Raw genomic sequence first — 6,098 nt, forward strand, 5'->3', positions numbered from 1 at the left:
TTATTATTATTGTTGACACAAAGACACAGTATAACACAGCAAACGAGATATATATGCTGGATTTTGTATCACAAAATCACAAGTTCCCAAGCGTTTAGGGCTATGTGATGTATTATTGTTGTTGTTGTTGTATGACACAGCAAACAAGATAGATATGCTGGATTTCGTTTCACAGAATCACAAGTCGAACACTTCCCAAGTGTCTAGGACTGTGTGATGTACTTTCGGATGATGCGCACAGATCCCAGTCGGGTGGCCTTTTGCAGTTGGCAGATCGTAATTTTGTCAATGTCTATTGTTTCCAAATGCCGGCTGAGATCTTTTGGCACAACACCCAATGTTGTTGTTATTATTATTATTAACAACATTGAGGCTGGGTGGCCATCTGTCAGGGGTGCTCTGCTTGTGCTTTTGGTGCACAAAGGTAGAAGTGGGTTGGAATAAATGGCCTAAGGGGTCTCTTCCAACCTTCTTTATTATTTTTTATTATGATTATTTATTTATTTCGTGTCAAAAGCATTGCATAACAAATACATTTTAAAATTCTGAAAAAAAGGAAATCACAAGCAACTAAATAGTTTTAGACCAAAAATAAATAAATAAAGATTGAGTAAATTCAGTCGGGCGTCCCCTGGGCAACAATTCTTGTAAGTGGCCAATCTTTCCAACCCCAAAACCATTGGATGAATGGATGAATACCAAAGGTCTTCATCAAGACCACTGCTAACGATTATTATGATTATGTCTGTTATTAACATTGAGGCTGTATTCATTCCCGTTTGGGTTTTTTTTACTTCAAAATACGATGTGCAGTGTGCATAGGAATTTGTTTATAGTTGGTTTTGTTTTTTTTACTCTAGTGGGGCCCTCCAACGATCTGAGAGACCATGAACTGGCCCCCCTCTTTAAAAAGTCTGGGGACCCCTGGTTTATATTATCAGATTACATTACCCCCCTGTTCAAGGAGCTCCATTGGCTGCCGTTTATTTTCCGAGCCCAATTCAAGGTGCAGGTTATTACCTACAAAGCCCTAAACGGTTTGGGACCCACCTACCTTTGTGACCGTATTTCCCCCTATGAAAATGCAGGATCCCTTTGCTCGTCGGGGGAGGCCCTTCTCTCGCTCCCACCACCCTCGCAGGTGTGATTGGTGGGGACGAGGGAGAGGGCCTTTTCTCTCATGTCCCCCCGGCTTTGGAACTCGCTCCCCAGGGAGATCAGGCAGATCCTTACCCTTCTCTCATTCCGGAAAAGCCTGAAAACATGGCTCTTCCAGCAGGCCTTCAATAACTGATTTGGTAAGTCCGACCAGTTGTTTTTTCCAATTATAGTCCTGTGTTTACGCCTCTTCCAGCACCTTGAAGGTGACGACAATTTGGACAATCCACCCTCTCCTGATGATTTCGACATAATTAGCACTTTGGCCCAGGTTTCTCCTGATTTTATCTAGATTTTACCTTTTGTCCGTATATGTGAATTTTTACGACTGGTTTTCAATGTTTTTAATCTGTTTTATGGTGTTATTTTATTGCTGTTGACTGGGCTTGGCCCCATGTAAGCCGCCCCTGAGTATAAGAATAAAATTATTATTATTATTATTGTTAATTATGACACAGCAAACAAGACAGATATGCTAGATTTCATATCACAAAATCACAGTCCAAGTGTCTAGGACTGTGTGATGTATTTTCGGATGATGCGTGCAGATCCCAGTAGGGTGGCCTTTTGCAGTTGGCAGATCGTAATTTTGTCAATGTCTATTGTTTCCAAATGCCGGCTGAGATCTTTTGGCACGGCAACCAATGTGCCCATCACCACCGGGGCCACCTGCCCTGGTTTCTGCCAGAGTCTTTGAAGTTCAATCTTGAGGTCCTGATAGCGGCTGAGTTTTTCCTGTTGTTTTTTGTCAATGCGACTGTCACCTGGGATGGCAACATCAATAATAATAATAATAATAATAATAATAATAATAATAATAATAACTTTATTTTTATACCCCGCCCCATCTCCCCGAACGGACTCGGGGCGGCTTACATGGGGCCAGGCCCGATAAAACAAAAAAAAAAAACAGTAACAAAGCAATAAAACAATTATCCCAGTAAAAAACATCAATATCAATAAAAACAATCATTAAAATCAACAAGCAGGATACAGTGTTAAAAACAGGAGACTACTTCGTTGATCCCAGGCGAAATGCAGAGTGATACGAAATGGGAAAAGGAAATTTCATAGTTGGACAATAAAGTGCGGTATAAAATGGCAAGACAACAACAATGGGACTATTATGGAATGGACAGATCAATGATCCAAACCTTTTTCCTTTCCACAACTGTGATGTCTGGTGTGTTGTGTTCCAGAACTTTGTCAGTCTGGATTCAGAAGTCCCACAGTATCTTTACGTGCTCATTTTCCAGTAACAATAATAGTATTATTATTATTATTACTGGTTATAGTGGCCTCTTGCGTTTGCATTCGGCGCCATGTGCACCCGGCAGGAGTGCTGACCGACAGGCGGACAGACAGACAGGTCGGGAGTTCGAATCCGGAAAGAGAGAGAGAGAGAGGGGGGGAGAGAGCAGAGAGTGAGCTCCCCCCCGGCCTGCCCGTCAGCTCCAGCTGCGCCCCATTCCTGCCTCCGCGCGCGAAATTCGTGAGCATGCGCAGAAAGGCCTCCCTCTCCCTCAGGATGGCCCCCCTAACATCCGGGCACCTCCTCCTCCTCTCAGGCAGGCAGGCCGGCAATGGGCCCGTTCCCTCAGGACAGGAGACCCTCGCTCCCTCCCTCCTTTCCTTCCTTCCTTCCCGGGTGGGCTCACCTCGCTCCCGGAGGGAAAATAAACATCCATCCATCTCCGCCTTCCTCCCTTCCTCGCTCTTTCTCTCTCCTCAGCGCGGCTCTCCTCTCCCCTCGCCGCCGCCATCGAGGAACGCCCTCCCGGAAGTGGCCCCGCCCCCTCCGCAGGAGTTGTGCGCGGCGCCTCACTCCCGCCCTCGCTACACTTCCGCCCGGCCCCAAGATGGCGCCCGAAGCTGGGGAGGCGGGACTTCCGCCCGCCCTCGCTCCCTCCCTGCTGGGAATCCTCTCCCTAGAAAAAGAAAGCAGAGTAACAATACTATGGAAATAGAATAAGAACATAATATAATAACGATATGAAAAATATCAATGCCATAGTAGAATAAAATAATAGGGACAGAATGAAGAATAGAATATTATAATATAATAATATGCAATAAATAATAATAAAAACGTATTAATAGTTTAGCATGAAATAACGTAATGGAAAATAATATAATGATGAATACAATATTGTAGTAATATAATGTAATAATATAGTAATATACAATAATATAATGTAATAATATAGAGTCTCACTTATCCAACATTCTGGATTATCCAACGCATTTTTGTAGTCAATGTTTTCAATATATCACGATATTTTGGTGCTAAATTCGTAAATACAGTAATTACAACATAGCATTAATGCGTAATGAACTACTTTTTCTGTCAAATTTGTTGTATAACATGATGTTTTGGTGCTTAATTTGTAAAATCATAACCTAATTTGATGTTTAATAGGCTTTTCCTTAATCTCTCCTTATTATCCAACATATTTGCTTATCCAACGTTCTGCCGGCCCGTTTATGTTGGATAAGTGAAACTCTACTGTAGTAATATACAATATATATAGTAATATACAATATAATATAATTACTGTATATACAAAATAATATATAATATAATACAATATAATACAGTAATATACAATAATATAATGTAATAATATAGTAATATACAATATAATACAATTATATTCAAAATAATATATAATATAATACAATATAATATAGTAAGATACAATAATATAATGTAATAATATAGTAATATACAATAAAATATATTAATAGAACAGAACAGAATAACAATTGAAAACGATAATAATATAATGAAGAATACAGTATTGTAATAATATAGTAATATACAATAGAAATAAAAAATATTAATAGAACAAAAATGTAATTGGAAATAATAATAATATAATGAAGAATATAATATTGTAATAATATAGTTATATACAATAATAATAAAAATAGATTAATAGAACAAAAAAGTAATTGGAAATAATAATAATATAATATAATGAAGAATACAATATTGTAATAATATAGTAATATACAATAATAATAATAATAATAATAATAAGAAGAAGAAGAAGAAGAAGAAGAAGAAGAAGAGATTAATAGAACAAAAGAATGTAATGGAAAATAACAATAATATAATGAAGAATAGAATATTATAATACTACAATAATGTATAATAATAATAATAAAAACATATTAATAGAATAGAACAAAATAATATAATAAAGAATACAATATGAAAATAGCATAGAATAATGTAGTAATAATGTAACAATATACAGTAGAGTCTCACTTATCCAAGCTAAACGGGCCAGCAGAAGCTTGGATAAGCGAATACCTTGGATAATAAGGAGGGATTAAGGATCTTGTTTGAAGGCCTCCATTACTGTTCCGGTATCCCTACCGATAATTTTCAGAACTACAGACCAGTGGCACTGACTTCCATCATCATGAAGTGCCTCGAAAAACTGGTCTGCAGGCATATAATTTCTTGCCTTCCACACACATTGGGCAAACATCAGTTTGTATATAGAGGCAACAGATGGATAGAGGATGCCATTGCCATCACCCTCCACCCTGCTCGGACCCACCTGGAACGACAGTGGAAATGCCACCTTGATGGCATTTCGGAAGAGCCTGAAAACTTGTCTTTTCACCCAGGCCTTTGGTTAAGATCATCTTTTTTCCATCACCATTATTATGCTCCTCGACCTTTTGCACTGGTCGCTCTTCCCGATTCCTGATTGAGTGGTATTACTCAGGACTCCTCCCTACCGTACCCTAATGTGATCTTAAATAATTCTAATGCACTTTTATCTATTTATGAATTTGTTACCCATAATGTGCACCGTACTTTGCTTATCCACTATTGCAACCTCATTGTTTTTAACCTGATGTTTTAATTCTGTGTTGTGTTTTTTAACTTATTGTGTATATTTTTATTGGTTTTTGTTTTTGTCCTTTGATGTTTTATATTTTATCATTGCTTGTATTTTGATTTTGCTGTAAGCCGCCCCGAGTCCCCTTCGGGGGAGATGGAGGCGGGATATAAATAAACTTATTATTATATGAGGTTGCTTTTTGCAGACTTTACTTCCGTTTTTAACACAATCGTCCCATAAAGGCTGGTGTCTAAACTTACAGAGCTTGGATTCAATCTGTTCCTGGATCTTGGATTCAATCTGTTCTTGTCTGGACCTTCCCAGTGGGTTAAGTCAGGTCATCATACTTCTTCAGTTAATCTCACTCTCAACACTGGGACGCCACAGGGCTGTGCGTGGAGTCCTGTGCTTTATACTTTGTACTCATATGATTGTACTCCAATTCAGCATAGTAATATCATTGCCAAATTAACAGATGATACAACCATGGTGGGGTTTGTCTCTGAAGGGAAGAGCCTGCCTATCTGGATAAGGTGGACCGGCTGCTCTCGTGGTGCAGGGACAATAATCTGGTTCTTAACATCAATAAGACCCAGCAGCTCATAGTGGACTATAAAAGGCACAGACCAGATACATAGCCCTTGGTCATAAATGGAGACCATGGGGAGCTAGTGGTCAGTTTTATTTACAGTAGAGTCTCACTTATCCAAGCTAAACGGGCCGGCAGAAGCTTGGATAAGCGAATATCTTGGATAATAAGGAGGGATTAAGGAAAAGCCTATTAAACATCAAATTAGGTTATGATTTTACAAATTAAGCACCAAAACATCATGTTATACAACAAATTTGACAGAAAAAGTAGTTCAATACACAGTAATGTTATGTTGTAATTACTGTATTTATGAATTTAGCACCAAAATATTACGATATATTGAAAACATTGACTACAAAAATGGCTTGGATTATCCAGAGACTTAGATAAGCGAGGCTTGGATTAGTGAGACTCTACTGTATTTATTTATTTACAGTATTTATATTCCGCCCTTCTCACCTCGAAGGGGACTCAGGGCGGATCAC

The 6,098-nt window shown here is 38.6% G+C and overlaps 1 long non-coding RNA gene across 2 annotated transcripts in view; it reads right to left on the reverse strand.

The window, feature by feature from the left end:
* The window catches only part of LOC100555632 (zinc finger protein 239), a 28,683-nt gene that overhangs the window by 20,613 nt on the left and 1,972 nt on the right, over positions 1-6,098 (reverse strand). The window contains exons 2-3 of one of the 2 annotated variants that reach the window (XR_010002283.1): positions 2,817-3,086; positions 1,968-2,500 (exon numbers count right to left, since the gene is read on the reverse strand). This is a non-coding gene — a long non-coding RNA (zinc finger protein 239). Of the gene's footprint in view, positions 1-1,967; positions 2,501-2,816; positions 3,087-6,098 lie in introns of those variants that run through there. The other variant, XR_010002282.1, reaches the window with a different exon arrangement.

Source organism: Anolis carolinensis, chromosome 1 (genome assembly GCF_035594765.1).
Source record: "Anolis carolinensis isolate JA03-04 chromosome 1, rAnoCar3.1.pri, whole genome shotgun sequence".
Taxonomy (NCBI): Eukaryota; Metazoa; Chordata; class Lepidosauria; order Squamata; family Dactyloidae; genus Anolis; species Anolis carolinensis.